At 41.1% G+C, this 25,597-nt stretch overlaps 1 protein-coding gene across 3 annotated transcripts in view; it reads left to right on the forward strand.

Annotated features, from left to right (window-relative positions):
- The first annotated feature begins 5,234 nt into the window (after positions 1 to 5,234).
- Positions 5,235 to 25,597, forward strand: part of AMOTL1 (angiomotin like 1) — a 153,046-nt gene continuing 132,683 nt past the window's right edge. For 2 of the 3 annotated variants that reach the window (XM_081790347.1, XM_081790348.1), the window contains exon 1: positions 5,236 to 5,403. The gene's annotated coding sequence lies outside the window, so the exon portion shown is untranslated. Of the gene's footprint in view, positions 5,404 to 25,597 lie in introns of all 3 variants that reach the window. The other variant, XM_078432980.2, reaches the window with a different exon arrangement.

Raw genomic sequence — 25,597 nt, forward strand, 5'->3', positions numbered from 1 at the left:
CTCACCAAATATTTATTGAGAGCCTGCCATCTCACATGATAGACACTGGACATAGGAGAGTAAATTTCACAGACACATTTCCTGCTCTCATGAAGTTTACATCTAAAGAAGAAGATTAACTATCAGACAAACAAATATGGTACTCTGATTTAGGGAGGTGTTCTAGCAGGCATAAATTGCTGAGTGTTATGCATTGTTTTGTAAATAACTATATCAGAAATGACAAATATTGGGTTTACACCTCCCCTCCTATGTCAAAGGCAGACATTGCTTATTGTCTTTTCTACTGAAGCTCAGTATCTTCTCAACATTGCCAAACAATCTGAGGTGGTGCTTGAAATGAAACATATTTAGTATCCTAAGAAAGAGCTATGAATTATCATGTTGAGGGTCGGCTAAATGACTCAAAAGGTGACTGAAGCCTTCTGGTATGGCCAAGTAGCTCCTACCGGACCATACCTGTTATAGGTAGTAACTATAAACTCTGGACAAAATATAAGAACAATTAGTTTCAACTGGTACTGCAAAGAGAACAAAAACTGAAAGAAGCCAGAGGAGAGCGAACCACTGGAAGAAGAGACAGACATGGGATGAATTTCCTGATTTATAGCTTTTGTCCTCAGGGTAAGGCCCTGTCTATGAATATGCAGAGCAGAGGGGAAGCCCTATAGCTCTATGTATAAACTCTACCCAGATCTCTGGTTGACCTTTGAACAACCTATGCAAGAGGCAGATTTTAAAAATCCCAGCTACAGCTGAAAGAGCTGACCTGAAATTCTAGATGCTACACGGGAAGATAAGGTCACACTTTGAATTCAGCCACTTTTAAGGGCCTAAGTAAAGAAAAGTCAATACTTCTCAGAAGAGCAGAATAGAATCCAGATTTTCTGCAACATACCATTCATAATGACCAGGATACATTCCAAAATTATTCAACATACAACAAAATGGGAAAACATGACTACTTTTAAGGAGAAAAGACAATTCACAGAGACCAACCCTGAGATGATCTAGATGATGGAATTAGCAGACAAAAACTTTATGGAAGTTACTGAAACTATGCTCATGTACGTAAAGGAAAATATATTTGTAATGAATGAAAGTATAGAAAATCTTAGCAGATAAATAGAAACTATAAAAAAGAATTAAATGAAAATGTAATAACTGAAAAATAAACATCTTAAATAAAATTTACTGGATGTTTTTAAAAGCACAGGGAGATAAAAGAAGAAAAAGTCAATGAACTAGAAGATAGATCAACGGAAATGATCCAGATTGAGGAGGAGAGATTTAATAAGTGTTCATAGGCTCATAGATCTTTGCAACAATATCAAAAGGTCTAATATACATATAACTAGAGTCCTAGAAAGAGAAGAGAGAGAGAAAGAATGAACCAGAAACTTATTTAGATAAATAATGGGTGAAAAGTTCATAAATTTGGCAAAAGACATATATTTATAGACTTTAAAACCCTAGTAAACACCAAGGAAGATTAATATTAAAAAAAAAAAAAAAAAGACACAACAAAACAGGGGCACCTGAGTGGCTTAGTCAGTTGAGTGTCCGGTTCTTGATTTCAGCCCAGGTCATGATCCCAGGGTTGTGGGGTTGAGCCCCACGTTGGGCTCCACGCTGAGCATGGAGTCTGCTTAAGATTCTCTGTCTCTCTCTCTGCCCCCCTCCCTGCTCACATGCTCTAAAAAAAAAAAAAAAAAAAAAAACAATCCCCAAAACAAAAAACAACAACAAGAAACCCAACAACAACACTTAGGCAAACCGTAGTCAAACTGCGAAAATCAATGACAAAATCAATAAAACAATGCCGTGAGAAAATTGAAGATGCAAAAAGTGGCAAGATACACCAGGTTAATGGATTGAAAGGCTCAGGGTTGTTAAAATGGTAATCACCAACCTTTTCTATGGACTCAGAACAATCCTAATCCTATGATGCTTTTTAGTCAAAATTGACAGATACTAAAATTTCTGTACACCTGCACAGAACTTAGAATATTCAAAGAAGTAGTGAAAAAAGAAGTCAAAGTTACTTCAGCACTTTAGTTCAAGACTTACCCTAAAGCTACAGTAATCAAGACAGTGGGGTACTGGCACAAGGATCGACAAACTGATTGGTAGGACAGAATAAACACCCCAGGCAGAAATTGACTCATGCTTCTGTATTTATTTTGTTTTTCACAAAGTTTTCAAAGAAACCCAATTGGGAGAGGAAAGGTTTTCAAAAAAGGGTATTGAAATAACCACATATTCATATGGAAACAAATCAACCTTGCCCTAAATCGTACCATCCACAAAAATCAATTTGTTATGGACCATAGGCATAAACATTCTAGAAGAAAACATAGGAGAATATCTTCATGACTTGGGGGAAGACACAAACCAAAAAAAGAAAATAAATCAACTGAGTCAAAACTAAATAGCTATTCACCAGAAGAAATGTCATCAAGAAAATGTACATAGGGCAGGAGAAAATATTTGGGAAATGTCTCTGTCAGATAACTGGTATCCTGGATATATCAAGAACTCTTAAAACTCCGTAATCAAAAGACAAGCACCTCAATTTAAGACACTTCGCAAAGGACGGTAAAAGCATGGCCCATAAGCACGTGAAAAAACATTCAACAGCTTTAGTCAACAAGGAGATGCAAATTAGAACCACAATGAGATACCAGTCCACATTCACGGGCATGGCTAAAGTTTCACTGATAGCACCACATGTCGTCAGAAGTATACAAAGCAACTAAAACTCTTATACATTGTTGGTAGGAGAAGAAAATGGTATGAGAACATTGGAAAAGATCTTTTAATTCCTTACACATTAAATACCCACCTACCTTAAGGCCCACCAACTCCACTCCTAGGTATTTACCCAATGGTTATGAGAATGCATATCCACAAAAGTATGTGTCCAAAAATGTTCATATTAGCTCTATTCATAATAGCCCTAAACTAGATGATCAGGTGTCTGTCAATAGAAGACTGGATAAACAAACTGTGGCATATCCATATAGGAAAATACTACTCATCAATGAAAAGAAACCGACTACTGATAGAAGCAACAACACGGGTGGGTGAATCCTAAAAACCTGCTGAATGAAGAAAAATTTCCACAAAAGAACACAAGTTTTATGATTCTATTTATATGAAGTACCAGAATAAGTGAAACTGCACCATGGTGAAAAAAAATCAGAAGATTCATTCTCTTTAGGAATGCTGAACCAGGAGTTTGCTGGGAAGGAACATGGGGAAACTTTCTAAGGTAATGATTATGTTCCGTCCCTTGACAGGGGTTTGAACTGCACATATATATGTATTTATAGGAACTCATCAAAATGCTATGTTGACGACTTCTGCATTGCACTGTATATGAATTTTATCTGAAGAGACATTGTAAACAAATGTTGGAATTGTCAACAAATATTGAATTTTTATTAATCATATGGAAGTATTTGGGGGCATGTATCGATATCTGCAACTTTGGAATGCCATAAAAATGCGTTGCTGGAAGGATAGAGGAATGGATAGAGAATCAATATATGATAAAGCAAATATAGTAAAATGTCAACTGAAGAAACTACGTTTGAAAATTTTATGAAAGAATGTTGAGAACAAAAGAGAGTTGAGGCTAATTGGCAGGCTGCCTATAAGAGGGAGTCCCGGGCCTGGACACTAGAATATCGCTGATATATAAGGGACAGTGTAGGCAAAGGAGGCTGCTGGTTCCATTTGGCTTTCTTTGTTCGATTCTGACTTTGGCAATGAACCTAGGAGCTGAAGCAAAACAAACGACCCAGTTCGTCTTGCATTCCCTAAGACCCACTGGCTCATACTCTCAGCAGCTGCTTAGCTTACCAGATGGTGACTTTAAGAATTCTCAACAGATCTGTTCTAGAAATCTGGAACAGAGAGGGGTTGTCCGACACCATGTACTGTCTACTGAGTACCTACTGTGTGTTAGTCTGTGTGCTAGGCTTTAAGGATACTAGGATGAACTGAATACCAGTGGATTCTGCCCCCCTTTTTTTTGTTTCATCCTACTATTGATAAAAACTCTGCTCCTTTTCTACTTCTATCATTATTTACACCCCGACCCGAATACTTGCAAATTCCTTTCATAAGCCTTATTGGCATTTCTTAAATCTCTCAGATCAAAAACCCCTTTTAAATGTTGGCCCTGAGCACCTCTAGCTAAACAGAAAGAGATCTCTTCTTGTTTGACTCTCTCGGGAGTGAAACTTAACACAAGAAGAGATCTCCAAAGCCTCAAAATAGCTCAGCAAAAAGTTGGACACATGCTGAGTGACCCAACGTCACCTTCCACTCTCCTGAAGTAGCGGTGTGAGAGAGAAAAGGTAGCCGGCTGCTAAGCACGATCCTCTGCCCCCCTTCTTCCAACAGAAGTCACCCCCACTACCATTCCTTGCCCCGGCACCAAGGCCTGAAGTCCTGCCCAAGGTTTGGCCTGAGGACATGGCCTCAAGGAGAAGTGACTGGCCTCCTCAGTAGCTTGACATGACCTTGAATCCCATGGTACAAATCTGATGCCTCCAGCCTTACCTTTAACATACAAAAGAGAACATCCCTCACTTAAATACCTCTTTTCCCAAATCTTCTTGGTGGGATGTGGGCATGTTTTGAGTTATTTATGTTAGCAATGACCCCAAATTGGTTGAGTGGTACCATATGCGATAAAAAGTAAATACAACTTGGTTGCCTTCATTAGAAAGGCTGTCACACTTTCCTTCCATACAGTGACTCATTCCTTTGCATAACTGAATACTTTCCCCTCTGCGAAGTCCAGACTAGCATTTGTCACCTTTATGTGCTTACAAATCCACCAGCTCTGAAAACCTCTTAGCAAGGTGACCATTTCCAGCTTTCGCCCTGCCCCTCCTCCTGACTGAAATATCTTTGTTTTTTTTCTCTCTCCCTTCCGTCCCTGGGAATTTTTACCTCTCAGAAGCTTAAATATCTCTTTTTCCTTCCCTAGAACGCTATTTTTCAGACAGCTGGATCCTTGGGGAGATAATGATACGACTCAGGGAAATAAGTGCATGGTTTCCGTATCCCTGGTGCCAGCTAAGGTGATTGGTGTTCAGGACTTTCGGAAGCTCTTTGAAAACAACAGGGCTAGTCAGATTCCAGCAATTTACCTTCTGAAGGCTGAGCGTGTCTGGGCAGTGGCTGCATAATTTGGATGGAGTCATCACCGATGAGACAGACTTGGCTCAGCCAGGGAGCACTCGTTGCTCTTTTAAACTCCACGGCACCAGGGATGAAGTCACCTTTCTTCTTTTAAAACCAACAGATTTGCCCTGTAAGTCCCTGTCGCTTCTGTTAGGACTTGGTGTTTTTTTTCTACTGCCGGTCGCCGGGACCTTCTCTCAGGTAAGGAAGCTCTTCTTTTGTGGGTTTCCATCCAGGAGAGCTTGACTGGAGGGGGATTTGGGAGGGGATCCCTGGGTAGAGCTGGAGTCAGGTCAAGGGACGCTCTGAGTGAGGAGGATGGCTGGTTCCCAGCCAGCTGGTCTCCACCTGGTGGGCTGGCAGGCCCTGGGCTGGACGAGCAGAACCCCACTCAGGCTCAGGGTTGCAGCGTCCGGTTCTCAGAGTGGGCATGGAAATCTAATCCTGGCTTGGTTTCGGGGGCCTATTCTAGTAGTTGTATAACAAGCACGTTGGTGAAACACTTACAAGTGATCTCCTTCGGTCTGGGGCTGTCCTAACTTCTTTGCCGTCCTTACAGCTGGCATTGTGTTTTGGGTAGAACCCTTGTAGGGTCTCATGATAAAAGCTGATGTGCAGGAAAGCTGCAGCTCTCTGGAGAGCCTTCATTGGCTCGAACGCTTCCCTGCTTCCTTAGAATACAGCTGGAGACAAAGGGGCCCGGGCTCCTTGTTGTAACATGCAGGGACCTCGTGTAAACAACGGCCGTGCTGCCGTGTGCGGCAGAAGCATGCAAACACGTCTTAGTGCCTGGCCGTACGAATTCTAAGAAAATCAGCAGGAGTTTTGACGTGTGCATGTGTGCAGGCAGACCTGGGGTCCTAAGGACCCCTGAAATTTCCCTGTAGCACTTCTATGAGTTATATGAGGCACAGTCACCGATTGAATCATACAGCTCTTATTAGCTTTGGAAGTCTCAATAAAGACATCTTGATTATGACAGAGGTGCCTGCAGGGTGATAAATGGCTTTTGGAGAAGGGGTTGAAGCACTGTGAAGTGAAAACATGGAGAATTACAGAGCCCCTCTATTACTTGGCACAGAACTCTGCCACGCATGGTATTTGGGGCGTCCATCTAGCACCTTCGAAGGGGGCCAAGAGTCTCATTTAGATAAGAGATGCTTGTTTTGTATTAAATGCAATTGCACACTGGCTGCCAGCACTTGCTTACATGTTCGCCTCAAACTTGGCATGTCCCGAATTCAGCCTTATCTGAAATCTGCTCCCCTTTCTGTGTCCCCTAGCTCAGCAAAAAGCACCTGGTTTTCCATGACAGATTTCTGGACTTTGTCCTTGACCCCTCCTTCATCCTCACATTCCCACATCTAGTTTGGCAATATATCCAGCAGATCCTACCTCCATTTTATCTCTCAAAGCCATCCGTTCTCCTACTTCCATGGCTCTTTTCCTAGTCTAAGCCATTACCACCTCCTTCCAGGAATATGGAAACCTCCCATCCAGGCTTCCCCTCTCTTCTCACCTTTCTGGTGCAGCCAGTGTGATTCTGCAATGGTTGATCCGCACCTGCTCAATCCAGTCAATCATTAGTCTGGTGATCCTGTCTTCTTTTGAGAAAGAGAGAGAGAGGGAGAAAGAGAGAGAGAAGGGGAAGGGCAGAGAAAGAAGGAAAGAGAAAGAATCCCAAGCAGGCCCTGGGCTGTCAGCACAGAGTGCGACTCAGGGCTTGAACTCATAAACCATGAGATCACAACCTGAGCCGAAATCAGATGCTTAACTGACTGAGCCACTCAGGCGACCCTGGTGATCCTGTCTTCTTCATATCCCTCAAAATTGTTCATGTCTTTCCCTCTCACCACCACTACCTTGGTCCAACCCACCAACACCCTTTGCCTGAGTTATTATGTTTGTCTCCTGCTAACAGGTTCACTCCTTTCCCAGTGGAAGACACTTCACACTTTTTGTGTTTTCAAGCTTTTAAAGGCTATTTCAAGAGTGGAACTTGAAATAGTTATTACTCTGTCTGAGGTTTGAAAACATCAGCATCTGTATGACTTTTGTAGATGCTTCAAGGAAGGAGGCAGTGAGAATGGGGGGAGGTAGGGGGTGTATATTGCAGTGAGACGATGGCCTGAAGAATACATAAAGCTCATACATTTGAATCCCATCTCCTCTTCCTAGTGTGGCCTGGGCCAAACTGGTAAACCTTCTTGAGACTCATTTTCCTCAACTGTGAAATGGAATGGAATAATGCCAGCATCACTAGGTGAATGGAAGAGTTAAAGGAGAAGGCTGTGCAACATAGCAATGAAGAATTCTTAGTTCCTTTTCTTCTTTCCATTCCTTTTAAGGCTTATAATCTCTCACTATCATGTATCTTGTAAGTATTCATGTGTATGCATACGTGTAATTATCTGTTTGGGGCACGGTAGAAAGGAGGAATAACAAAGAAACACACAAGAACTCTCTCAAAAGAAGTTGCAGTTTACTTAGGGAGGAGGCAAAGCAAACCTCAATAGTATAAAAACATCTATAAAACAAGCATTCTGCGATTGACATGTGTACAATACAGTTGAGCACATAAGCGCAGAGGGCTTGTGTAAACGGGTCCGTGAGTACCTGTGGACCGAGTGTAAGTAGACCTATGTCAAGCGATTTTTAGATTTAGGTTCTTTGGGGACTTAAAAAATCATTGGCCTCTCTGATATTGAAGCAAGACTTCCCAGGAGACTTTATACTTTTTGAGTGATTTTAAGGGCATAGAGATTAAGTGATACACTCATGTAAGTGACTTTACTCATTCATTTATTCATCAAACACTTATTGAGCACCTACCCTGTGCCAGATCCTGTATTGTACAATTTCTTTGCAACTCCGCCACGGGACATGGATGGTAATCCTCTTGAATCACAGCCAGCCTCCGGGAATTGTTTGGCCAATAAAATGAGAAGAGAGTGACGTTGGGGACATCCATGACTAGATTCTAAGAAGTCTTGCAGCTTCCTCCTAGGTTTCTTGGCTTACTCTGGGGGAAGCCAACCATTATGTAAAGTCACGTGCTGGTAACCTGGCTCTTGGGGACGGGGTGGGGGTAACCCTGATTTTGTAGTGTTTTTTCTAGATAAGTACTCCCTTCCACCGTGGCCGGTTGCAAGCTACCAAAGTGACAGCACTGGATGCAGTACCGGAAAGAAACACACAAAATCACCTCATACAAGTTGGTACGAGCCAGCCCCAGGGCATGGCTGCTAGTTCCTCTGAGACTGCCATGCTGCGTGACAGCGAGCTAGGTGCACAGGCCACGTGGAGAGAAGCCCAACCAGCCCCAGATTCTCCAGCCATTTGAATTTAGGCTCCAGGAATGGAGCCTTTGGGCGACCCCAGACCCAGCCACTAGCTAAGTGCAGCCGTATGAAAGACCCTGAGCAGGGACTGCTCAGCTCAGCCCCGGCAACCCACAGAGCCCTGAGAGATAATAACAATTTATACTGTCTAAGTCTAGAGGTGGTTGTTACACAGCGAAAGATAACTGGAACAAGGTGGCAGTCTTGTTTCTGCAAAAGCCAGCCTGGATATGAAGCACCCCAGGAGAGTGTGGAGGAGTAGAAGAGTCTATCCGGAGAAGTCTTTGTTTGTGCCTAGTGTCAGGCCTCACAACACAAAGGAGAAAATGTTTTGGTTAAAAAGGCCTGGAAAAGAGGCTCATATACTTTACCAACTAGTTTTACTGTTATAACTGAAAACAATTCTCTTACCACACACACACACACACACACACACACATACACACACGTGCACGCACACACACTTGTGCGCACACAGGCTTCCTTCCATCACTGTCCAAAGCTCTGACAGAAGATCACTAGCTTCTCTTTTGGCTCTGGTCCATCCTCCGCATGGGATCCGGGGAGCGGGAAGAGGGAAGCAGGCAGAACAGAACAAACAAGAAGTCAAGGAAAAGCCCAAGCCCTGAGGTCTGGTAGAGAGCCACTGAGACCTCTAGAAAAGACCAGAGGGGGGGGGAAAAAAAAGAATTAAAGCAGGAGGCTTGGGGAAGACACAGGGATTAGTGGTTAAAGCATGAATTTTGAAACCAGGTGACCTCGATTCCAATCTGGATTCTGACATTTTCTAGTTGGTTGACCTTGGAAAGTATCTCACCATCCCTGTTCTCAATTTCTTCATCTTTAAAATCTGGATAATAATAATGCCATGTCACTAAGTCCTCGTGGAGATTAAATGAGATGATGTTTGTAGAGTGCTCAACCCAGTACCTAAGGATGTTGCACTTAGTAGCAGGAGTCACACTGGCAGTGTTATTGTCACGAATTCCAAAGCCACAGGCTCCTTGGTAAGCCTTGAGCTTCAGCTTGTCAGTCACACAATAGGTGCCCGAGGTAAGTGTTCAACAAATACTCAAATCAGACTGAATATCTATATTTGAAATATTCTACCATGATTTTTTTTCTTACTGTCTCCCAGATAAATTTCCAAGGGCTTAAAAAGCTTAAGTGGACATTATTTCTCCTTTCAGTGTGCCGTACGAACCAAGACCCTATTTTCTCATTTCTTGTGAGTCCTCGTCATACCTTCTGTTCAGTAGTTTAGTGCTCAAAACATTTAAGCTATTACTATTTTAAAAACTCTATTTAAGGAGAAATTGAGGTTGGGTGACTTATGCTGGGATCCTGAGCCCAGGGTGCCCCAGAAATCTTAACGTTACCAGTTTACAGATGTCACCACTTTGGTAGGACAGTCAGGGTGAAGGATACATGATTCTTGAGAGAAAAATGTGAGTGTTAAGTTCTCTTGCTTTATTTATGCTTTGTGAACGAGAGTTATTAAAACTTTCATCTAGGAACTGACATTAGGCAGACGTGTCTCGTGAAATTTATGGTTAGTCTAGTCACATGGATTTTTAAAACAAAGAATAATGCAGACATTCCATTAAAAACAGCTGAGTTGTATGTTTTTTAAAAAAACTTGTATTATGAAATATTTATAGATTCATGAATGTGTGCCTGCTCACCCAGCCTTTCCCAAAGTTAACATTTTGCATAATTATAGCACAATATCAAAACTAGGTGACAATGGTACATTCCATAGACCATATCAGTTAGATTTTATCCATTAGACATGTACTCACTTGTGTGTATGTATGTAATTGTACGTAATTTTTATCATGTTAACTTCACGTAAGTACCACCACCGTCAAGATACAAAACTATATCATCACCACTTGTATACCTCCGTTGAATCCACCTCCCATCCCTAACCCTTTGTAACCATTAGTCTGTTGTCCATCTATGTAATAATTTTATTTCAGGAGCATTATATAAATAGAATCATATGCAGTACTCACATGCATGAGATTGACTTTTTCCACTCAGCATAATTTCCCTGAGATCCATCCAGGTTGTTGCATGTATCAATCATTGGTTCTTTTTTATTGCTGAGTGGTATTCCACAGTATGGAGGCACCATGGTGCGTTGAATCAGTCATCCATTGGAGGACATTAGGGTAGTTTCCAGCTTGGGGCTGCCATAAACAAAGCTGCCATGAGCATCTGTGTGAAGTTTCGGCATGAACATAAATTGTCATCTCTGGGATAAATGCCTGAGAGGGCAGTACCTGGGTCTTACGGGAGTCCATTTCCAGTTTGAAAATGAATTGCCCAACATTTTTCTAGAGTGGCCATATGTTTTGTGTCACCACCAGCAATGTATGAGTAATGGAGTTTTTCTGCATCCTTGTCAGCATTTGGTGTTATCACTATATTTAAACCACTCTAATAGGTGGGTAGTGGGATCTCATTGTGATTTTAATTTGCATTTTGCTAATGGATAATGGGGTGGAACATCTTTTCGTGTGCTTATTTGCCATCTATGTGTCTTCTTCAGTGAAATGTCTCTGAATTTTTTCGCTCATGTTCTGAGTGGATTGTTTTTTTTTACTGTTGAGTTTTGTGAGTTCTAGAGATATGTCCCTTTTCAGATGTGCAGTTTGCAGATATTTTCTCCCTCTCTATAAATAGGATTTTTCATAGAGCAAAAGTTTTTAAAAAATATTTATTTATTTTTTGAGAGAGAGAGAGAGAGCATGCACGAGCAAGGGAGGGGCAGAGAGAGAGAGGGACAGAGGATCTGAAGCTGGCTCTATGCTTACAGCAGAGAGCCTGATGAGGGAACTCACAAACCATGAGATCATGACCTGAGCCAAAACCAGATGCTTAACTGACTGAGCCACTCAGGTGCCCCCATAGAGCAAAAATTTTTAATTTTAATGAAGTCCTACTTATCAATTTTTCCTTATATGGGTTGTTCTTTTACTGCAAAGTGTAAGAACTTTAGCCTGGTCCCAGTCCTCAAAGATTTTATCCCATTTTTTTTTCCCCTAAAAGCTTTATAGTTTTACCTTTAAGTGTGTTACCTGATTTAAGACAAGTTTTGTATATGGCATCAGGTTTAGTTTGAACCATGGTACCAAACCCAAACACTATATAGGAAAAGATTGGAACATTCACACATAAAATCTTTTCTTTTAATTTTTTTAATGTTTATTTATTTTTGAGAGAGAGACAGAATGTGAGTGGAGAGGCAGAGAGTAAGGGAGACACAGATTCCAAACCAGGCTCTAGGCTCTGAGCTGTCAGCACAGAGCCCAACTGGGGGCTCAAACTCACGAATGGTGAAATCATGACCTGAGCTGAAGTCTGACGCTTAACCGACTGAGCCACCCAGGCATCCCAATACATAAAATCTTATATAAATGAAAACCGTATAAATGAAATCAAAATACAAATGGTAGATAGAAAAGTTATTTTTAGTATCTATGTAACATAGTAAAATATATTTCCTAAATGTAAGTTTCCTAAAATTTCAATAGTACATTCCAACCGAGTAAACATGGACCGAGTACATGAACAGGCTGTTCAGAAGAAAAGAAATACAAATGGCCAAAAAACTTAAGAAGGAAGATAAGCCCCCAATTTAACAAGCAAAATTAAAAGTGAGAAAACTTGCTTCTTTTTATTATTTAAAGAATTACAAAATTAGCATGCGTTGTAAAAAAGGCAAAAAGCATTAAAAGTATATAATGTTAAGTGAATCTTTCCTTCAGAGCCTCATTATACCCTCCCAAGCCTGAAATCTTTGTTTCTTCCTTCCCTAGAAATAATCTCTATTAAAAGTTTGCTATTACTTTGAGCCTTTTCTCTATATGATTAGAAGTGTGCTTATGTGTATGGGTGTGTATAGTGTGTGTATTTCTTTTTTATGCATATGGATCCTATTTACAAATTGTTCTGCACCTGGCTTTCTACAACTCACATCATCACCATGACTTTTCATATTGATTATTATAGTCACCTTATTTGTTTAAGTGGCTGCATAGGATTTACAGTATAACTATACCTTATTTTATTTAAGTCTTTAAGGGGCGCCTGGGTGGCGCAGTCGGTTAAGTGTCCGACTTCAGCCAGGTCACGATCTCGCGGTCTGTGAGTTCGAGCCCCGCGTCAGGCTCTGGGCTGATGGCTCGGAGCCTGGAGCCTGTTTCCGATTCTGTGTCTCCCTCTCTCTCTCTGCCCCTCCCCCGTTCATGCTCTGTCTCTCTCTGTCCCAAAAATAAATAAAAAACGTTGAAAAAAAAAAATTTTATTTAAGTCTTTATGAAGAGGCATTTAAATGTTTCCTTTCTTCTTTCATTACAAGGAATGCTGCACTGGATACATCTTTGTGTTCACCTGTTTTACAATTGTGTCCTGTAGAATAGATACTCTGAAGTGAGATTGCTGGATCAAAGAACATGGCAATTTTATATTAGACAATATACCAAATTGCCATTTTTTAAAAAGTTTGTTTATTTATTTTGAGAGAAAAGAGACAGAGACAGAGAGGGGGGGCGGAGAGAATCCCAAGCAGGCTATGCACTGCCAGCTCAGAGCCCAATGTGGGGCTTGAACCCATGAACCACGAGACCATGACCTGAGAGGAAATTAAAGTCTGCTGTTCGACTCACTGAGCCACCCAGGCACCCTGCCAAATTGCCATTTGAAAAGCTGTATCAATTGATTCATCTACCAAAATGTGAGAATACCGATTTTTTCAAAAAGTCACCATTTCTTGATATTAACCAACGTTTTCTAAAAAATATTTAATTAATTAATTAATTAATTAACTCTGTGTGTGTGTGTGTGTGTGTGTGTGTGTGAGAGAGAGAGAGAGAGAGAGAGAGATTCAGAGAGAGAGAGAGAGAGAGAACGCATGCACAGGAGGGGCAGAGGGAAAGGGAGGTCGAGAGTGTTAGGCATGGAGCCTGACTCGGGTCTTGACCTGAGCCAAAATCAAGAGTTGGATGCTCAACCAACCCAGCCACCCAGGTGCCCTTTAAGCGGTGTTTTAAAACACTGATGGGGCACCTGGGTGGCTCAGTCAGTTAAGCATCTGACTTCAGCTCAGGTCATGATCTCACGGTTTGTGGGTTTGAGCCCCCCATGGGGCTCCATGCTGACAGCTCAGGGCCTGGAGACTCCTTCGGATTCAGTGTCTCCCCCTCTCTCTCTCTCTCTGCTCCTCTCCTGCTTGTGCTCCTGCTCTCTCTCAAAAATAAATAAATAAACATTTAAAAAATAAAAATAAAAAAAAAACACTTTGACAATGTGATGAGTAAAAAAAAAGCCTACTTTATTCTAAACTGCATTCTCTGAGTATTGAGACTGAACATGTTTTTATACATTTATAGTTCATGTTTGTGACTCCGTTAATTGTCAGTTTATAGCTTTGCCCATCTCTCTGTTGATTGTCATTTTCTTATTGCTATGTGAAGCTTTTTTATAGTCTGGATATTAATCTTTTTATACATGTTGTAAGTATTGTTTTCCTTCACTCGTTTTTATTTTGCTTTTCTTTATTGTGTCTTTCTTTTTAGAGAAGTTTTAATTTTATGTAGTGCAATCTGTCTATCCTTTATTTTATGACTTCTAGACTTCATATATTAGCAAAGTTTTCCCACACCAGGATAAAATTATTTCTTCTAATATGCTTAGGGATTTGCTTTTATTGTTTAGATCTTTTATTTGTCTTGAATTTATATATACTGTGAAATAGGAATCCACCTTAAAAAATAGCCAATTAGCCCAATACTCTTTATTGAATAGTCTGTCTTTTCCCCACTGAATTGAAGTGCTAATTTTTTCATATACCAAATCAATTTCATTGATTTTTTTAAAACACTTTTTATCCTATTCAAATAAATAATTTATCTGTTCCACCAACAAAATCACGTTGTTTTAGTTACTTTAGCTTTATAATGTGTTGTATTATGGAAAGGAGGTATCCTGTCAAATCCTGTCATAATTTTTCTATATCAGAAATGTCTAGGTTAGGGGTGCCTCTCTCTCACTGTCATGCCCATGCACTAGGGTATGTGCTCTCTCTCTAAAAAATAAATGAATTTTAGGGGCGCCTGGGTGGCTCAGTCGGTTAAGCGTCCGACTTCGGCTCAGACTCAGGTCATGATCTCGCGGTCCGTGAGTTCCAGCCCCGCGTCGGGCTCTGTGCTGACAGCTCACAGCCTGGAGCCTGTTTCAGATTCTGTGTCTCCCTCTCTCTCTGACCCTCCCCCGTTCATGCTCTGTCTCTCTCTGTCTCAAAAATAAATAAACGTTAAAAAAAAATTAAAAAAAAAATAAATTTTAAAAAATAAATAAAAGTAAATATCTAGGTTAATAACCAAGGTATGTTAGTAAGAGAAAGATACACAGGAAGAAAAGATACATGTGTGCGTGTTTGTGTATTCACATGCATGTGTGTGTATATATAAGCACATTCATAAAAATATATGTATACACATGTAAGTATATATGAAAACATGTGCATATGTATATACGTGTGTATACCTGTACACATACATATTTGTGCATCGGCACAGAGAATTCTTGGTAGGACACACCCAAAACTATAATAATTACCTCTAGGGAGTGGGACTTTTGGAGATTCTACTGATGAATGAGGTTTACTTTTCAGTGTGTATCATTCCCTACTTTTCACGTATCCTTAAAAAAATTTGCTTTTCTTTTATAATTAAAAACAGTATATGATTTCTCTGCCAGAAACCCAAGCCTGAACAAGGGCATGTTCTGTATATCAGTGTTTCTCAATAACAGCTACGTAGTAGAGTGACTTGGGGAGCTTTTAAACAGCACAGATGCCCAGACACCTGCCCCCAGAGGTTCTGTTTTCATAGGTTTGGGAGAGGGCCTGGGCATCAGCATATTTTAATAGTGCTCCAGGGGGTTCCGATATGCAGTCACGGTTGAGAACCAGTGTTGTAGATGATGTGAGGCCTAAAAGGGTCCCCAGAAGGCCACTGTGATGAGGTCTTTTCAGAATATGATTACTTGGGAATGCAACCCAAAGTAATCCATCACTTCTCTGTCAGGCTAAGTGTTGGCGTGAGACTGAGTACAAACGGGTCCACAGGGGAGTGGTGGAAAAGAGCGTTCTGGCATGTGTGTGAAGGCATCCATCTCTGTGGTAGTCCTTTTTGTTGAAAGGTTTAGACTCATTGGGGCTTCCTCAACACATAAGGGATTCTTTGAAAATAATCATGACCATAAAAGATACAGGAATCTCATGGAAAACCAAACAGCTGTGCCTCGGGAGCCCAGAATGTGGTTGGTACTGGAAGGTTCCAAGAGAGCTCCAGGAGCTAGGGTTACTTGGAGAGCCTCCCATAGGAGACTTTCAGGATTCTTTCATCTGGAGAATTGCTTTGTTAAAATGAAATGGTTTTTGGAAGCCTAATCTGGAAAACAGATCAAAGAGGAAATTAAAGAAGCCTAAGGATTGACTGGAAACCCAATATTACTGTAGCTCTTGTTCTTCCATGTGTGTCTTCCTCTGATGCTTCTCCCCATCCGTTGTCTGATTCTGCCTCTGTCTTCCTGACAGAGGATCTGACTGGCCCAGTTAGTCCACAATGGCCTGTGCCTGGTTGGATGGGCTCTTCCATACAAAGATGGACTCCAAGTGGCTCATGGAGTCATGTGCTCACCCCTGGTCACCCAAGCCAGAGAGGGCATGGGGAGGAACAGTGAGTGCATGAAACTGCCTTGGGGTTGCAGGGGGAAGGTGGGCGAGGCAGTTTCCCTTAGAATGAGAGAGTGGATAGAACATGGATCGTGATTGACAGGCCACACGCTGAGTCCTCAGTGAACGTGGAATTGGAGGATGGTTTCCAACAGGGTGTGAAGCTGCTTAAATTCAAGCCAAGATGCAAAGAAAAAAATCCGTCAGGAATGTATAGATGGTCCTTGCACTCTGAACATCTCTAAAGGTCTTTTTTAACTCCACTTATTTGGGCTTTTAAAAGATCTTACCAGCCTAGGAATTCAGGAGAATGCAATTCATCTTCCAGTGGAATTAGGTCTGTGCCCTACATGGCTGTGGAGAACTTGAGGTGCGACTAGTGCAAATTGGTATCTGCTCTAAGTCAAAACACGCACTGCATTTTGCAGGCTTTGTATGAAAAAAAAAAAAGAAGTCTAATATTGCTATTAACACTTTTTTATATTGATTGCAGGTTGAAATACTATTTTGAATAGAGCAGATTAAATAAATATATCATTTAAATTAATTTCACCTGTATTGCTTTTATTAATGGGGTATTAGAAAAAAATTTTTTAGTTGCACATGGGGCTCACATTTTCTTTCTAATGAACACTTGGATTAGATGGTGACTCTGACGTTTTCCCCTGCACAAGTGTGTAAAGATCTGTAGATGGACAACAGCCCTTTGCTGTGGGGCCCACTTCAATACACAGTTCTTTTATTATTATTATTATTGCTCATAGACTTATTCAGAACAGTTTTAGATTTATAGAAAAAAATTGCAAAGACAGTACACAAAGTCCCCATATGCCCCACACTCAGTTTCCTTTAGTATTGACATCTTATGTTAGTAAAGTAGATTTGTTATGATTAATGAATATTGATACAGTACGTTATTATGAACTGAAGTCTATACTTTATTCACATTTCCTTACCTTTTACCAAATGGCCTTTTTCTGTTCCAGGATCTGTCTAGGATACCACATTATACCTAATCTTTATGTCTTCTTAGAATTCTCTTGGTTCTGACAGGTGTTTTCTGTAAATATTAAATGATTTAATTTCCTTAAATATATTCTTTTTACATTTAAATCCAAGTTAGTTAACATATAGCGTAGTAATGGTTTCAGGAGTAGAATTTAGTCATTCATCACTTACATGGAACACCCAGTGCTCATCCCAACAAGTGCCCTCCTTAACGCGCGGCATCCATTTAGCCCATCCCCCAACCCAACACCCTGGCAGCAACCTTCAGTATGTTCTCTGTCAATACCCTGTTCTCGATCAGAGCTGTGGCACTTTGGTTCATTATCAGAACTTTGGTCACTTGTCTTATTCTGGCTCTTTGTCTCTGCCTCATAGAGTGCAGTTCAATTCCTGTTCTGAAATAGAACCACTTAATCCTCTCCTGTGGTTTCACAATATCCCACGCGCAGACGACATCGTTTATGGCTCTGCCTCAGCAAGTCCTTACGGAACTTTTCTCTGCCTCTTTGTCTCTCTTGCTCCTTCCTGCTTAGCCCCCTTCCTTTCTAGGACTGGCACACAGCCCATGTTTCACATGTGTACTGGAGGCCACTTTTTACACATGTCCTTTTCTTGGAAGTGGGGTCCAGCCAGCAGCCTTGCTCTAGGGACAGATGACTGCTTCCTAATGCTCCATCACAGTTTTCCCCATGGAATGGACTTTGCAGGTGGGACTAAGTCACTTGCAGAAGTATATCTACTCCAGGAGTTAATAATGATTTTAATAAAAACAACTACTATCGGGTGCCTGGGTGGCTCCGTTGGTTTAAGCGTCCGACTTTGGCTCAGGTCATGATCTTGAGGTTGGGGAGTTCGAGTCCCACGTCAGCCTCTGTGCTGAAAGCTCAGGGCCTGGAGACTGCTTCATATTCTGTGTCTCCCTCTCTCTCTGCCTCTCCCCCTCCCCCACTCATGCTCTGTCTCTCTCTTTGTCTCTCTCTCTCTCTCTCTCAAAAATAAATATTTAATTAAACAACTACTATCACCGTTTATTGAGTTGTATTACCAGCTAGGATCTATATGAGGTACATTACAGATATGTCTCATTTCATCGTTACAGCAACCCCACAAAGTGTGTGCTGTGATCCCCTGTTAGGGGGAAAATGAGGCTCAGCAAGGTTATACGCTTCGCTCTTGGATCACCGCTAGGAAATGGTGGACCTGGGATTTGAATCTAGATCTGTCCCCAAAGTCCTTGCTCTCACCCAAATTTAGACTGTACATTTATACTGCCTCCCACATGCTATGTCAACTACAAGTTGGAATAGCAACTTGGGCAACTACAAGTTGGAATTCAATGCTGCATAGCAGGTGATATCTCTAAGCAAATTTGCTGAATGATGACAGTGCTATGTGTTTGTATACTGTTTTGATGATTCTCCAGTTGACATATGATTTTCATAAAACTCTGTTAAAGATAGAATAATGGACTTTATAAGTTCTATTTCATACACTAGAAAAACTGAGAGCTCCAGGGAGATGAAGTGATTTGTCCAGGGTCACATGAGAACCCAGTTTTCTTGAAGTATTTATCTTCCTTTTCCCAACTTCATCAGCATGGGCTTAGGCATTGTGCTGCCTGGATGGCAGAATACGATGACAAATCTTTTGCTGTGATTGCTGGTGGAACCCTGAGTTATGTGAAGAGTTTGCAGGTACAGACTCATTGAAGTCTCTGTTGTAGGTATGTCAGTCTCATTCATCCAACAAGCATTGCCTAACCCCACTTCCAGCCAGATGTGGGGCTACTGGGCTAATGGTGGCAATGGAAGGGTGGATAAGATATAACTTTGTCCTGAGGAGACCTCCCACTGAGTATGACAATCATGTTGAAAAGAGAGTACTATCATCCAATGGAAAAGCATTGTCCTAATGGAATACAAAAAGTTCTGCAAAGCACAGAGAAGGAAATAACTGCCTGGGAAGGTTTCATGGCAGATGGGACTTCTAAGCTCCGTCTCAATGGACTGACTTTAGAGATGAAAAGTCTGAGTCACTGAGAGTTCTGCAAGGAACCTCACAATTTTATAACTTCATTAGGTTTCCTAAAAATATGCTTGTTGCCATAGCTCCTTAGAGTAGTAGCATAAATTATTTATTGGAGTACTTAAAATATTAACATCAATAAACTACACAGTACCTTCACAAATACTCTGCTTAGTTGGATGAACCTATTTGAAATAATGGTTTTTAAGTTACTCAAACTTTCCAATTCTACAAAGCTGGTAAGAATACTTTGGAACAAATAAGAATCCCAGAAGAATCATGGCAACTCTAAATATCAGCCATTTCAGACAGAGGAAGACTCTGCCTCTAGCATTTCATGTCCCTTTATTCACGTGAAGAGGTATTTTCTTACACAGGATACTTAAGAGCATTCTACTCCTCTTTTTCCCAGCTTAAGAGTCTTGTATGTGTTGCTGAATTTTATCACTTGAATATTAGGAGCCCAAATGTAGACTCTGATATGCTTGGTTTATCTGGAGATGGAAAGAAAAGAATCTTCCAAATTTAGAAACTGAAACTCATCGGAGCCAAACTCTTGGGGCAGCCCAAGAGGATACTGCCCTCTGTGCTACCCTGGTCCACAAGGTTGCTGGTGATTGGATTTCTCTGATAGATGATACTAGTACAAGAGACTGAATATTTGTGTCCCTCAAAATCCGTATATTGAAGTCCTAACCCCCCAATGTGATGGTATCGGCAGGATCTTTGGGTGCGATTAGGCCATGAGAGTGGAGCCCTCATGCAAGGGATTAATGCCCTCGTAAACAGGACCCCAGTGAACTCTCTGGCCCCTTCTGCCATGTGAAGATGCAATGAGAAGTCAGCAGTGTACAACCAAAAGAGGGTCCTCCCCAGAACCTGACCATGCTGGCAGCCTCATCTTGGACTTTCAGCCTCAAGAACTATAAGAAATAAATTTCTGGTTTTTATAAGCCACCCAGTCTATGGTACTTTGTTACAGCATCCCATACTGACTAAGACACCTAGAGCCCAGATAATGCAGGTGTTAGCCAGAAGTTCTTAGTCGAGAAGAAGATCCCATCATGGAACCTCTTCCCTCTTGCACTGTAACTTAGCTGCTTGGCCTGTTTTCTGGGTGTGACAAGATAGATTTATACCTTCTACTCAGAACCAATATGGAACACTCCTTCTGATTCCTGATTTGTTGAAGAAGGAGGTTCAGATCTGCAAGACTCGGAGAACATCAGAACTAGGGTCAATTTTTGATATTCCTGGAAAAAGTATCACATCTTTAAGCAGCCTTTGAAGAACAGAACAAGGGGTAGGAGTCCTAAAATAGCTCAGCACCAATATTTATTGTTGGTAAATATCAATATATGAAGAATTTTAAAATGAGGTGCTTGACCAAAGTGTTCACAAATATCACGGGCTGCCTGGAGAGAAAGGGAGGTCCTTCCCACTGATAGTATTTAAGTTTAAGCCAGGTAGGCATATACTGGAGAGGTTATACTCATGCATAAGGCAAGGGTTGGACTAAAGGCCCTAAGATCCCTACCAAATTCTAGATTTTATTATTTTCTGATCTTTGATTTACCTTGTGCGTGCCTCTATGCTTGCACTTAGTACATTATTCTGTAATGATATGTCTAGATATCTGTCTCCCAGACAAGGTTGAAAACTCCTTGAAGAAAGAAAGACATTTACCCTGTTCTATCCCAAGCATTTAGCACAGTAGTTAAAACATAGGAGATACCAAGTAAATATTTATCAAATGAATAAATTTTGTATAACTATATTAATATCTCTATATACATCTTGATTTATGGTATAAGTTATGTATATTTTGATTTGTAGTATAAGTAATCAGCAAATGGACTTTCTTGCTGTGAGGGTGTTCATATTCTTTACAACCCCTTGTTGCTCAAATACCTAGATGATGCAATATACCACATGATTCCCCACATACGGCACTTCTACATAATTTATTCCTTCTCTACAGTTGGAACTATATTATGGCAGTAAAGGCAGAGTCAAGGTTATGACCAGGGGTTTTCTGAATTTGTATTTCTAGATCTAGCTCCACTGACAGAAAAAACTCCAGAGATATTGGTTAGAGGTCTAGGTGTGATTCGGCTGTATTAGGTGGGCAGGTATCTCCTGTGGATAGTCACGTGTAGTTTCATCCCAAGCTTGGAGAGGGAGGCAGGTGTGTGAAGGGCAGGGGCTCTAGTGGCATGCTGGGCAGAGGAACAGGTATGCAGACTGAAGTGGGAGTATAAGTGGGAGAATCTCAGCAGGTTAGACTGGATGAGAAGGTCAGGATGGGGCCAGGAAGCAGAGGCAGATAAGGTGTGGCTTTTAAGTGGAGAAATTTCCAAAGAAGCAGAGGAGGTGGGTGAGGTTGCAAAGAGAATACTTTCCAAAGGAACATGCTAAAGATGCTTGTGCCAAGCACCACCATTCATTCATTCATTCATTCAACAGATATATGTTGAGTGCTTACCTTGGGTCAGCCCCTGTACAAATGCCAGGGGTACAAATAAGTAGGATCTCTGTTCTCAAGGACATAAATTATGAACTAAACTCTACATATTAACAGACATTTACAGTACAGTGTGAAACATGTAATGAGGTAAGGACAGGGAAGTCTGGGGGAACATACAACCATCTCTAAGATGAGATGTGAAGGATAAGTTGCAGTTAGCAAGGTGAGACAGGAAGGCAGTCTTGCTAGAGCTCTAGAATGGCCGGATGAATACACAAAAGACCAAAGAAGGCTGCTTATTCAGAGACTGTAAATACTTTGCTATAGTTGGGCCTTATGTATGAAATGGTCCAGACTTTCCCTGAGAATAATGAATCACTGAAGTATTTTAATCGAGGAGTGACATGATCAGATGTATGTTTTAAAAATATTAATACAACTGGGACGCCCAGGTGGCTCAGTCAGTTAAACGTCCAACTCTTGATTTTTGGCTCAGGTCATGATCTCATGGTCGTGAGATCAAGCCCCACTTTGGGCTCCACGCTGACAGCATGGAGCCTGCTTGGGATTCTCTCTCTCTCCCTCACTGCCCCTCTCCCCCATTTGTGTGTGCCCTCTCTCAAAATAAATAAACAAAAAATTTTACAAAGAAATTTAAAAAATATGCTATACAACAAAGTGTGGAGACTGGGTTGGAGGATAGGAAGGCCAGGGACCCACTGAAATTGCTGTAGTATTTCAATGGAAGATGATAGTGGCTGAACTGAGAACAGAGGGAAGCAAATGTATTCTTGAGACACCTGAAAGTTAGAATGGACAAAATGTGGTGATTGATCAGATGTGCGATGTTTCTGGCTCAGGCAGCTGGGAGGATGGCTTGCTCTGGAGGCAGCTCTGAAAAGAGAGGAGGACATGTCTGTTTAGGGAGGGTTCTGGTCGTCAGGGAGTCAGAGTTAACTTCCTCAAGTCCAAAGGTCCATTGGGCCCCATACCACTCTCTTGGGGCAGGAAGGTTTCCTTTGCCAGCTTAACAGTAGCTGATATCTGACTAGGGTCCTTGCAAACACTGGTCATTATCATTTATGCGTCTGTTCAATCAACCAATGTTTATGAAAGATCAATTATGTATTCACAGTATCCTGCATCCCATACATCCCAGTGTCCAACGATGCAGGTGGCTTAGTGCTTCTCTTTATTTTTCCTATGTTATTTTTTCAGCTTTATTGACGTTTAATCGACAAATAGTATCGAAAGATATTTAGGGTATACACTGGTGATTTGATGTATGTGTACGTTGTGAAATGATTCTTCCCATCTAGTTAGCATATCCATTACCTTACATATTTACCTATGGGGGACAACATTCAAGTTCCACTCTTTTAACAAATTTCACTTATACAATACAGTGTTATCAGCTAGAGTCACTGGGCTGCACATTAGGCCCTCAGACCTTATTCGTCTTACAGCTGAAAGTTTGCACCCTTTTACCAACCTCTCCCTATTTTCTCCAACTTCCTGCCCCTGGCAACCACTTTTCTATTCTCTTTATCTAAGAGTTCTACCTTTTTTTCTTTATAGATTCCACATGTAAGTGATATCAGGCAGTATTTACTGTCTCCCTCTTTGGCTTCTTTCACTTAGCATAATGCCCTCCAGATCTACTATGTGACTGTGTATGTTTAAGTAAAACATCTTAATCCAATCATTCATTCATTAATAAGACACCTTGTTTCCATATCTTGGCTACTGTAAATAATGCTTCAATGAACGTGGGAATACAGATAGCTCTTTTTTTTTTTAACATTTATTTATTTTTTTAACATGAAATTTATTGTCAGATTGGTTTCCATACCACACCCAATGCTCATCCCAACAGGTGCCCTCCTCAATGCCCATCACCCACTTTCCCTTCCCTCCCACCCCCATCAACCCTCAGTTTAGTCTCAGTTTTTAAGAGTCTCTTATGGTTTGCCTCCCTCCCTCTCTAACTTTTTTTTTCCCCTTTCCCTCCCCCATGGTCTTCTGTTAAGTTTCTCAGGATCCACATAAGAGTGAAAACATATGGTGTCAGTCTTTCTCTGTATGACTTATTTCACTTAGCATTAACACTCTCCAGTTCCATCCACATTGCTACAAAAGGCCATAATTCATTCTTTCTCGTTGCCAAGTAGTATTCCATTGTGTATATAAACCACAATTTCTTTACTCATTCATCAGTTGATGGACATTTAGGTTCTTTCCATAATTTGGAATGGGAAAAGATATTTGCAAATGACATTATCAGACAAAGGGCTAGTATCCAAAATCTATAAAGAACTCACCAAACTCCACACCCAAAAAACAAATAATCCAGTGAAGAAATGGGCAGAAAACATGAATAGATGCTTCTCTAAAGAAGACACCCAGATGGCCAACAGGCACATGAAAAGATGCTCAACGTCACTCCTCATCAAGGAAATACAAATCAAAACCACACTGAGATACCACCTCATGCCAGTCAGAGTGGCTAAAATGAACAAATCAGGAGACTATAGATGCTGGAGAGGATGTGGAGAAACGGGAACCCTCTTGCACTGTTGGCGGGAATGCAAACTGGTGCAGCCACTCTGGAAAACGGTGTGGAGGTTCCTCAAAAAATTAAAAATAGATCTACCCTACGACCCAGAAATAGCACTGCTAGGAATTTACCCAAGGGATACAGGAGTGCTGATGCCTAGGGGTACTTGTACCCCAATGTTTATAGCAGCACTTTCAACAGATAGCTCTTTGAAAAATGCTTCTCAAAGTCAGTTACAACTGTAGGATTTGAACAGGCTTTCCCACTCACGCCACCCCACCTTATCCTTTAAAGTATTTCCTCACTCCCCATTCCCAAGGTTGCATTAATTTTGTCTTTTCAGGAGCACTTGGGTGGCTCAGTCGGTTAAGCGTTGGACTCTTGGTTCCAGCTCAGGTCATCATATCTGATAGCTGCTATCATGATATCTCATGATTCATGAGTTCAAGCCCTGAGTTGGGCTCCATGCTGATAGTGCAGAGCCTCCTTGGGATTTGCTCTCTCTCCCCCTCTTTCTATCTCTCCCTTGCTCTCTCTCACTCTCTCTCAAAAATAAATAAACTTTAAAGATTTTTTGCATGTTTTAGTTTCTTCTGTGCAGACTTAGTCTTTGAGACATGAATAGAGGTTCACCACTCTATAGAAAACCTTGAATAAATTATGGCCAGAGGCCTGGAAAATGTTTCCTAGGCTCCACAGTTTCACGAGCAACGTTGGGCCTTCCCGTGACTGAAGTGATAGTGTTAGGGTGTCAGTAACAGATGGGATTGATCAAAGTCTTCCTCGAAATACTTGTGCTTGATGCAATTTCAGTTCACATTTTGTGTGTGGCTTTCCCAAGCTGGGGTGTGAAATTCAAGCATCAGAGAAACCAGCGGGGTTTGTAGGTTGAAGTTAATAAAACAATGTGAGCCTATGTAGCTCAGATTAATAAAATAAATACACAGATGTGAGAATCTAACCTCACACATCCAGGAGAGATCATCCTACAAATCTGGTTCCTTGGTGGGGCAGGGGATGCCTAGATCACTGGGCCAAGAGCGATGAGGAAAACCACTGTCCAAGTAATCGATAAAGCTCGATTTTTGCCAAATAAAGCTAAATTGTCAAATCTCCAACTCCTCAAAGATACTGCAAGAATTAATGACGAAATGGTTTTGAATGGCCAGTCTACTGTAAATAAAAGTTGCTTTTTAAGGGTGTAGTATTATTATTAACGTTATTTCATGACCGGTGAAGGTACAAGATGT

Source organism: Panthera onca, chromosome D1 (genome assembly GCF_046562875.1).
Source record: "Panthera onca isolate mPanOnc1 chromosome D1, mPanOnc1 haplotype 2, whole genome shotgun sequence".
Lineage (NCBI taxonomy): Eukaryota > Metazoa > Chordata > Mammalia > Carnivora > Felidae > Panthera > Panthera onca.